Source organism: Rhinolophus sinicus, chromosome 4, assembly GCF_057876585.1.
Source record: "Rhinolophus sinicus isolate RSI-liver-muscle chromosome 4, RSI-T2T, whole genome shotgun sequence".
Lineage (NCBI taxonomy): Eukaryota > Metazoa > Chordata > Mammalia > Chiroptera > Rhinolophidae > Rhinolophus > Rhinolophus sinicus.
In genome coordinates this window covers 97,404,918-97,415,970 of record NC_142504.1, presented here as the reverse complement: position 1 = coordinate 97,415,970, position 11,053 = coordinate 97,404,918, and the positions used below count along the sequence as shown (strand labels likewise).

The 11,053-nt window shown below is 47.8% G+C and overlaps 1 long non-coding RNA gene across 1 annotated transcript in view; it reads left to right on the top strand.

Annotated features, from left to right (window-relative positions):
• The first annotated feature begins 297 nt into the window (after positions 1 to 297).
• LOC148758422 (uncharacterized) overlaps positions 298 to 11,053 on the top strand; it is a 36,668-nt gene continuing 25,912 nt past the window's right edge. The window contains exon 1 of the long non-coding RNA XR_016020991.1: positions 298 to 397. This is a non-coding gene — a long non-coding RNA (uncharacterized LOC148758422). The remainder of the gene's footprint in view (positions 398 to 11,053) is intronic.

The window sequence follows — 11,053 nt, the reverse complement described above, 5'->3', positions numbered from 1 at the left end:
TCGCGACTTGTGAGATAAATGCAAGGAATTTAAGCCATATTAAACAGGTATTAAGTTACTGGAGGGTAGACTGAAGCCCATGGTTCTTGCTTTCATGGGTGGCGTTAGAGGTCTTAGGGAAAGACAGCACAAAAATAGAACCCCTTAAATTACTCCATACCATCAAAACTTAGATTCCATTTGACTGCATTCCATAGCTGCTCAGGGCACCTGGGCTCTTGGAATGGGGCGGGGGGGGGGGGGGGGGGAGCTCTATGTGCTTATCTGCTGTTCAATTTGCCTTTGCAAACGGCAAACGTTAATTGCAGGAAGGATTTCATCGTGGGGAAGTTGAGCTCTGTGATGATTCAAGCTGAAAACAGAATTCTAATATGGAAGAATTCAATTTGCTTTTCAGGTACGTTGATTTTTTTTCTTTTTTCTTTTTTTTTTAAATCTCACAGGCTAGGAATGGAGTGACCTTTTGGAGCTGATCCTAGAGAACAGGGCAGATGGCCATACTGGGTGGTGTGGCCTGGTGTCATGTTAGCTGTTTGTGTCCTGGGAGGAGATGGGGTGTGTGTGTGTGGGGAAGTCCTGGCCACATCCACTGCCTCCTTCCTGGGCTGCTGTCTCTGTTAGAGCCAGGCCGACCCCTTGTTCGTTCATTCCTTCTTTCTGTAATAGCCATTGGGCTTCCCTGTGTCGGGCACCATACCAGGGGTATGAGGATGGGAAAAAGCACACACAGCCCCCGACCCCCCACATTCTCCTGGGAAGAGAGAAAAGAATCAGTGTAGAATTATCTGTGCTAAGGGTTGTGCAGGAAAGTTAATAGAGCTTGGAGAGAATAAAGGAGGCCCCAACTTAGGCTTCGGGTTGGCAAAGCTTACAGAGGAAGTGGTGGTCCTTAGGGGACAGGCAGCTCTTACGGTCCCCTGCTCCAGAGATTTCTGTCACACCATTTTGCTTGGGGGTGTTTGAAAGGATTCTGTCCCTTGCAACCAACCCTAGAGAGAAGATGAAAAAACAAAAACTCTTCTGAACTCAAAAGAATCCACATAAAATGGAGGTATTCCAGGCAGTAGGAAAGGGGTATTTTTGAGAGGAGGGGCCCTATTTATTGCTTTTCAAATAATATTGCCAACGTTAAGGTCGTTCCTGAGTCAGGAGATGCTTGTGAAATTTGAGCAGTGGAGCAATGGTCCCTTGGTTGGCAGGAGGGCTGCCCTCGGTGGTGGTGAAGTTCCTGCGGTTTCCCGACCCAGGAGGGAATGATGGCATTAATTCCAGGCCTGCAGAAGAATGGAAAGCAGTGCTCCCAGGACCCCGGGCAGAGCCCTCTGGCTTTCCCCGGAGTTTTCCTGTGTTAAAATGCATTGGCTGTGAGCCAACATTTCCCTCGCAGTGGGGGGCTCTGTGCCTGAGTTCCTCGTGCTCATTTCCTTCCCAGTATCCAGACGACAATGACTGGCAGGCAGCTCTGAATGGAAAGCTCCTAAAATAAGGGAGGGGGATTGACAGGGGAGAAAACAGCCCTGGCTTGGCAACAAAGCTCTCAGCTCTGGGAGCCGCGTGAGTCGCATGTAGCTGCATCCAGCAAGGGCATCCATAAAGCATCTAGCAAGGGCATCTTGGGGCCGGGGGTGGTACGAGTGAACTGTTTACAGGTTCCAAAGAAAGTCGAGCCAGTGGGAAATGTCCTCAGTGCAGAGAGGGGCTCACATAGGGCACGAGGAAGAGGGACAAGGAGAGATGTCCAGACGGCTTCCTGGCTTGGATTGCCAGTGACCTGTCTCTCAGAAGGCAGGTGGATGGCCGGGATGCCCCCCTCCCCCGAAGCTCCCTCTGGACATGAGCAACTGTGGTTTTGCTCTGATCCCTGGGCTGGGAACTTGAAGAGCTGAGGCCCAGTCCCAGCTCCGTGCGGACCTGCTGTGAGATGCCAGGGAAATGCCTGTGCTCTCTAAGCCTCGGGGTCCTCAAAGAAAAATGGAGGGTCAGTCAGCCCCAGGAGCGCGAAGGTCTCTCCCAGCTCCACTGTGATACCTTGTTGGAGACTCTTTCTTCTGATGCATTTTAAACACTGTTGATTCATCTTCCTCTGTGTCTTTGAGACATCACAGAAGAGGTGGGAAATAAGACCCTTTGCTATTTGGTTGACAGGCTTCCATGGACTGAGACACCTCCACTTTTTGGGGTGGTTTGTGGGTGTAGATCCAGACGCGCCTTCCCACCCTGTCATCCACAACCCAACCTGTACTCCGAGCCTGGAGTCTCAGGTGTCTTCTCAGCCAGGTGGGAAGAATTTGCCAAACCACCAGCCACTGTACTTGAGAAGGAAAACTTCTACTCAGACTGGCTTCTGACAGTTTGCTAAAAGCTTGTGAGATTTCTGCAGTTTCAGGAATTTCTTTGTGAAATTTTGAGAATGCCTCCTTAAACCTTTTTAGTGTAATAAAGTCTAAGTAATCGAAAATGTTGCAAAGCGAGTACACAGAGAGTCCCTTATACCTTCCCCCAATGTCACCTGACATCTACATCTGACCTCACTATGGCACATTTATCAAATCTAAGACATTAACATGTGTGTAATACCGGTAACTAAACTACACGCTTTGTTTGGATTCCGCTCACTTTTCCACAAATGATCTTTCTCAGTTCTAGGATCCAACCAGGATACCACAGTACGTGTTGTCACCCTGTCCCCTAGTGTCCTCTGGTCTGTAACAGTTCCTGTCTGTCCTTCTTTTCCCCCCATGACCTTGACACTTTGGAATAGTTCTGGTCACATGTTTTGAAGCAAGTCTCTCCGTTTGGACTTGTCTGATGTTTTCTCATGGTTAGGCTGGGGTTTTGGATTTGGGGGAGAATACCATAGATGTGAAGTGGGGTACATGATAGCAGTGTGGGGTATCACTGGTGATGTCAACCTTCAGCCCTCGGTTAGGGTGACGTTTGCCAGGTTTCTCCATTGTATTGTTACTATTTTCCCCATCTCATTTGTTAGAGGTGAGTACGAGTATTTTTCGTGCTTTAAATGTGTTCGAGGATATGATTTGTAAATCCAGATCCTAAGTTGAACGTTTTCTCCTGTCCTAAGGAACGTGATTCTCTGTGGTTGAAATGTAATCGTTGTACAAAGTGCTTTGTTATGGGACGGGTCTTAGGTGGTGGCAGCAGGCTGAATAGAAATAACCTGAGGTTTCAGGAAGTTCAGACGCAGCTAGGGCAGCAGGAGGTGGGGAGAAGAAGTGGGAGGGCAGGGTGAGTGGTTGGTATAGAGCAAGTGTGCCTGGCTGGGCTGGAGGCTAAGCAGGGAACTGTAAGAAGGGCGGGTTTAAATGGGACCTGTGGCGAATCAGGGAAAGAGAGGACATTATGTAAATGGGTGTTCTACACTCTCTCCTGCCTGGTTGGTTGTATCAGGCACTCACACTGCTTATGGACACAGTCTGTGGCCATGAAAGAGGGAGGCTGGTTGGCCAGTGTGGCTCTGAGACCCTTGACTTTGACCTCGTGGTTGTCATCAGGGTCCTAGATGACCAGGTGCCCTATTCAGGCAACTGTCAAGCGGAAAGCGGTCTGCTTTTGGGCCTTATCTGGCCAAGTTTTTGTGTGGGGTCTAAGAAAGTCAGCACTTACGATTGATCAGAAGATAATCTTACGTCCGCTACAAATAAGTGGCCTGGGGAGAGCAGTGTCCAAATATCTGCTGGGTATGTGTTCGTAGGCGATTTTTCTGGGGCTCATGCCATATATTGCCCCACTCTAGTCATCAGGGGCCAGCCATTGTGCTATTGTTCCAAGGGGTAGGCTCTGGGTCACTTTTGCTGCCTTCTCCAAGTCACAATGACTTTTAACAGGCAACATCTGACAGTGCGGGAGCCCCTTGCAGCCCTGGGTGAAATTATGATAACAAGAGAAAAAAGCTATTACTGCCACCATGCTTTCATTATGCAAATGATATTAAGATAGGCTGTGTGGATCGCCCCTGGCTATGCTATAATCTCCATGCAGTGATTATAATGTGTCAAACTTAGTCATTTTGATTATGACATGTTAATTACATGCCATCCTCATGTAGACATGAATATTACTCCCCGTCAGACAAAACACAAATTGGGGCCATTGTTAGTTGGTTAGTTGTGTGTATGTCTTTTAACTTTCTTTTTATTAAAAGGATTAAAAGATTTCAAAGATATGTAACATTGCAAACTAATTAAATACCGGCCTGCTCTGTGCTCCACTGGGTGGGAGGGAAGCCACGGCTCGCTTGGACTGCTTGGGTTGCATTTTTGTGCTCTGGGAGCCATTGGCAAAATAGGGTTTCCTGGGAAACAAGAAGTATGAGTTGTTGGGGGGGTGGGGTGGGCAGGAGTAGTTAAGGTTGGTAGGGTGGGGTGTCAGGGAGCTTTTAAAAACTCCAGGCTCAATGTGGATTAGAAGAAAGAACGGAGGGGTGACGGAGCGGGAAGGGTCCCACAGACCTACAAGTCCTCCTCTCCTTTCACAGGTGAGGAGATTCAGGACGCAGAGAGGTGAAGGAACCTGTTCAGGGTCACCCAGACCGGTTGAGAAAGACCTAGAACACAGCATCGCACTGTGCCACTGTGACTTGGGACTGCCATTTCCCTATGGCGAGAGAAGGGTTGGTCGGACCTTAATGGGAACCATCAGTCACCCTCTAAGTGATGACTGAGAAGGGGTCCTTTCATCCCTACATTCATGGGTTGGAATCAAGTCTGAGTCGCCCAGCTTGGCGTCCAGGGTTCTCCATAATCAGGCTCAATTCCACCCATTTTTTAGGCTTGTCTGCTAGTCTCGTGTATCGTAACTCCTTGACTTCTATAAAAATGTTTCCTACTGCATTGGCCTCCAAACGCACCTTGAATCTTTATTCCTTTGGGCTTACACAAAATCTGAAAACATAAGAGCTGGTATTTATTTACTATGTTTCAGGCACCATTCCAAAAAAAAAATTATTTGTATGAACTCTTGTAGCTTCACAGCAACTCTATCTGGTATGTTTTATTAGGGTTCCATACAACAGATGCGGAAACTGGGGTACAGACAGCTTCATCCAGGGCAGTCTGCCTCCAGAGCCTGCTCTTCTAACTTTTAGAATGTGCTTCCTCTCTGCATTAATTTCTTTTCTTTCCTCCTTACATTGTATTTGTCTTTCAAGGCCCACATCACATCATTTCTTCCCTGGGAAACTTTCCCTGCTGTAGGAGATTGTGTTATTATTCACAAATATTTTCTATCCTTCCTCAGGGAGGATTATATTTCCCTGTTCCATTTGACAGTGGGCTTGGTCATGTGGCTGGCTTTGGGCATAGCATGAGTGGAATGACACTCCTCGTGGAACTCACTCAATGACATGTGATTGGAAATGACAAGCGTCACAGCCAGGCAGGCGTTTGACCAGCTGGCTCTCTTTTCTGGCTACCAGGACAAACAGAAGTGTCCTAGATAGAGACCTCTGTATCTGCCTGGGTTCCAGAGTGAAGACCAGGTGGAGCAGAGTGCCGCTGGCCCACGTAAAGCAAGTCAGAAATAAATCAGGTATAAACTACTGTTGTTGTGAGCCATGGATAGTTCGGGGTCATTTGTTACCCCAGCGTAATGTAGCCTGTGCTGACTGACACACCTGCTCACGTGCCCCCAGAGAATCTCTCCCTGTCCCCGACCCTCTTGCCCAGAACTTACTATGTACCTCCCGGCGTGTGCGGCCCGACACAGTGAGCTCCCTGGCCACACTTCTCTCTTTCTCCTTCACAGGACTGTCAGTGAGTTGAGGGCAAGCCACATGTCTTAGACTTGTCTGCTCTCCCCACCCCCTTACCCGCGCCTAGGAAAGTCTAGGCACATGACAGGCTCACAGTACATGAATACCTGTTGAGTCTGTTGATCCTTGATTTTTCTTTTTTAAATCAATTAGGACATTTTATGGAAACCCCATGTGGCCAGGCCAGGGCTCTGGTGACCCTGTTTCAACCCCTCCTCACCCACCTTAATGTCCAGTCTCTTTGCAAGGCACCATTGATGCTCCTTTTCCTTTAAAGGAGCTGGGGCCTGGGGAGAACAGTGAGCAGACTTGCCTCACAGTGGGTCTTCTCGGGGCTGGGGGAAGAGAAATGAAAGGCCAAAGAGCCCAACCACCAAGCCATCCTTAAGTGTCTTAACGTCCCTCCATGACACCCCATCTAGGTCCTCATCAGCCTTAACGCCTTGGGCCCTGGCTGCCTCATCATCAAATGTCATGGACCAGGCCACGTGATCATTCTAGGCTCCTCCCAGTTCTAAGGTCCTTGCGTCCAGGCTCGGTGCTCATAGTAGTGGGATAACTAGTGGGGGTGAGGGCGGGGGGGGGGGCTGATAATCTCTGCCACCTCCTTTGATGTCACTGAGCTGAGGAGGAGAGATCTCCGGATCACGTGAGCAAGAATAGAAGTCAGAATAAGGAAATTAGCATCAAGGTCAAAAGCCGTAAGAGGGGAGGTTAGCATCAAGGTCAAGACCCAGGGCAAGAGGCTTATCTGAAACTAGAATGGACAGCATCAGAGTAGGTCATGGGTCCTAGAGAGTCCTGGCTCTGAAGATGGTCCCAGGCAGACTGGGTCTATCCATTGGCCCCTTCCCCTCCCAGGGTGATGCTTTCTTACCGATCGTCTACGGAGAGGGCCCACAGAAACCTGTCAGCCGTCTGCAGCAGAGTCTGAAGCTGGGGCTTCCACCAGCCGGTGGGCTTTGGAGGTGAGCTCATCTCCATAAGAGCCCCTTGGAAGTCACCAGGGGTTGTACAAATGGAAGGGATTATCACTGAAATATAATTTCAACAAAGATGGCACAATGCTCTTTTCTGCTATGATGAAATGTGTCATTAAATATAGAAATAGATCAAACACCTTCCCACTGAGATTCTCTGGTACCAAGATATCTAGGTGAAAAGCTGAATATCTGTGAGAGCTCACAAAATGTGAAGGAGATGGGAGAAAAAAAATCCCTCACTAGGGAGATATACTTAACTAGACTTATAAATAGCCTGATCACAGCTCGTTTGATTAATTTGGGGAAAAGGAGTAAAAGTGTTTTGCCAATTCATCAGATTTCATGCTTTCAAAGCAGTTGCTAATGTAAATATTAGCGTCCAAAATGAACAAATTGTCTTTGGTAATTAAATGCCCTAATTTACAGGTTCCATTAGCAGAGAACAGAGATAATTTTCCCCTGAAATTAACTTTTCTCCCCTTCTCCCTTCCCCATCTTAACTTGATATACGTCAGTGGATGTGTTTGCAGAGAAGGAATCTGGGGTTTGCTCGCTAATGCCCTGAGTGCAGAGGACTGAGTTAGTCCATGGGGTCATCGCTCGGAAGGAGTAAAGTGACTGCCTGCCCCTGGAGAGCTCACCCTCCCCTGGCTTTGGCAGGGTGAACTCAATCCTGAAAAGTGGCTGTTCCGGGGGCCACTGGCCTCGGCGTGTGGTGTTGGGATAGGAGTTCTCCCAGTGACTATTTCCTCCCAGAAGATCTGCCTTCTTCAGTGGTCTCTTCCTAGATCAGACGTTTCCTTTGGGAAAGCTGTGTTGAGGGGAGGTGACCATTGACGTGGACCCCAAAACTGGTCCATGATTGGGGCTTTACAATACCTCTCCCTTTCAGAATTTCCCTTACCCCACAGGACCCCTCTTAGGAGCCCAAGACTGTACCCTGCTACTCAAAGCCCTCAACTGACTACTTTCCATGAAGTGCCAACTGGTGGCTGCCAAAGGCCAGTCCGAAGGGGGTTCACATTTTCACAGGGAGCTAAAGATTCAAAAGCTTGTATTAGCCAAACAAATCAAACTTAAGTGGTGACCAGCTTCTCTGCCAGAGTTTGGGGGGTGGGGAGAGAGGTGCTTGGACAGGAGGGCCTGTCTCATACCCTGTCTTCTAGTATCTTGTTTTATTTATTCAGGTAGCAGCCCTGTGTGTCCTATTATATATTCACAGGTTGGGACTAGGGTGAGGTGTGTGAGGCACGTAGGGTGCACAATATAAGAAAGTGCAAGGTCAGCATTTGCAGGACCCTGCGAGTGAGTTCCTCCTTAGATTTGTACGCTAGGTGCCTTCCTCATCTCGCCCTAGTCTTGTCCCTGGCCCTTCAACAGCCCCGAGGGGTGTGGCAGAGGCATCTGTGCCCTCTGCCCCTTACTGGTTCTCCCACTAACATAAGCCCAAAGCCTGGACTCATGGATCTCAGAGGTGGGAGGAACCTGAGAGCAACTCTTGTCCAGCCCATGACCTTAGGGTATAAGGCAGCTAGGGCCCAGACATGTTAAGAGATTTGCTTAATTTTGTACACCTGAATGGGGGTGAGGCGTGGAGTCTGACCCCGCTGCCGGGAGCCCCACCAGTATAGAGGAAAGGTCTCTACAGAGAATGCGCGTGACTCTTGCAGCGAGGTTCACTGCCCTTCGAGAAACTTTCACTAGAATCACTGCTGCCACCATCCTGTTTCCCTTTTTATGCTTTGCCCTGACTTCAGTAGGTCCACTGGGAGCTCATGATTCCCAGGAGCTCCCACCCTTCAGTTTGGAGGCTTAGGGTGTCATTCCTGGAGAGCCAGGCTGTAGCACACTTCGGCCCTTCCACCAATTCTATAAGCACTAATTTCTTACGTGAAATCATTTTCTGCTTAATATAAATAGAGTCATTTTTGTTTCCTGCATGAACTCTGGCTGATACTCTGGTTTACTTGGCTAAAGCCTGCTTTCCTAGCTGAGGTCTCTCATTTGTCTTCTGGTATCTACTCCAGGAAATGCTTGTCCTTTTCAGAGGACTACCCCCCCACCCATGGGGGTGTTGTTGCTTCACTCTTTGACCTTAACAGCTGGCACATGTCAGAACCACCATATTGAACCTGAAATAGCAGCAGGAGATGGCAGGGCGTGGGGTTGGGAACTTGGTTACAACTGCTTCTTTAGTATAGGGCTTCTGTCTCATGTTGGCCCAACCAGTTAAAATTCCTCGGAGGTGTGCACACACACAATGGAAGGCCCAGCAGCCACCATGTGCTAGGAAGTGAGAGAGCCCAAAAGAGAGTCTCTTTTGTCCAGAGAGCTGATATCCTAAAGCACCAAGCCCAAAGCTGCCAAAAAGTTTGGGCCCTCAAATATAAAGCTACCGAAAAGCAAAGAACTAGCTTTGACAAGTGTCCTGGAAGCCCATGTCCTGAGCAGAATATTCAGGGAGATGAGGGAAGTAGAGGTCTGAGGGTGTTATCACCCTGGGATCTGAGAGGGCAGAAATGACCCACGGTGACCATCCAATGGTACCGAATCACACGTCTACACGTTTGTGTTCTAATTCAGAATTGACATATTTTCATATTCTGAACGACACATTACTGTGTAAGGCAACACCCCAAAACATAGTGGCTTACAAATAACAAGCATTTCTGATAGCACACAGTTTCTGAGGGTCAGGAATATAGCAGCAGCTCAGTTGGGTGGTTCTAGTTCAGTCTGTCATATGGTTATAGTCAGGATGTCGGCCAGGGCTGCCATCATGTGAAGGCCTGACTGGGCTGGAAGGTCCACCTCTAAGGTTGTTCACATGGCTGTAGGCAGGGGCTTTAGCTCCTCACCACATGGGACCTCCCCTAGAGCAAGCGATGAGAGAGAGAGAGAGAGAGAGAGCGAGAGCGATGAGAGAGAGAGAGAGAGATGCCATTCCATCACTTCTGCCATATTCTATTGGTCACATAGACCAACCCCAGTATAATATAGGAGGGACTCCCCAAGGCTGTGACTACCGGGAGGTGGGGTCATTGGGACCATCTTGGAGACTGGCTACCACATGTGTTTTATCTTTTTAGCCAGGGTGGTGTTATTGTGCATATTTTATACATAGCAAATACTAGTAGGCAGCACACCTTACCAAGAACTCAAATTTTCTGGCCCCTGAGCTAACAGTGTGTACTGACCAGTTGTTCCAAATGTAGAATCTGGAGCTTGATGTCTAAAGAAATGAGAGATATTTGCATTTCTTAAATATTGCATAGTTGGTATTTTAATTGCTTTGGTGGTTGGAAGAAAAAATAAATCTTCCAAATGTGAAATAATATTTTAAATACGTTCTTGAGCCCAGGGAGTGAATCGCTTACTTCTGGCTTGATCACGGTGCATGCTGACTGTGACCCTTTTGTGCCCTGTGGACTGGGGTCTTTCTCTACCTGCTCCTCACATCAACTCTGCCCTCTCCTTCAGCTTCTCCAGGTGACAAAGCACAAGCTACCAGCCCATTAGGATAACTTTGGAACCACTTAAGATGGGCTATTTCAAAAGGTACCAAATTCCCTGATCTTATAACTGAACCATTTAACTAGATCACCCTGTAAAGAGAAAATGCGTTAAAAATACCAGTTAATTACTTTTTTTTTAATTCCCAAGGCACAAATAAGTCCTAGTTAACTGTCTTTGCACATTTATATATTTAGACATCAGAGTGTGACGCTACAGCAGTCGCAGTGGGCCAGTAGGCACTGAAGCAGAGGACAGCTGACTCTAAAGTAATGCGACTGTCTTCTTCAGCTTCTTCAGTACTTAGGGACATACACATGCCATCAGTAGGCTATGCTGGAAGACCCTCGGAAGAAATGCCTCGAACCAAGGCCTTGTTAGCAACTCTTCTACGGAGAATGCACGCTGAGTAATGCGGTGTGCCTACATCAGACGTGTCAATACTAACAAATGTTAATTAAGCCTCCGTCCTGCCCTGACGCACCAAGTGAGTAAAATTCAAAAGCAGGTTCAATTTGTTCCTCAGAAGCAATTGGCATTAAGAAACCACAAGGACTAAACAAAAACTTTAATAAAATACAGTTTGGGGGCTGAAAAATGTGCATCCTTTTTGCCCCCTCTCTGCATTTGGGTTTTAGAGATGACAAAATGACCAACACCTGTATCGGGAGGGCCCTTTAAAATCCATTTATATCATACCAAGTATGTCAGGTAGAACTGGTTTTCATGGATTAGTCTAGCTCCTATTTTACTTTTAGAGTGACATTTCACTTTTCTTGGAAACCCA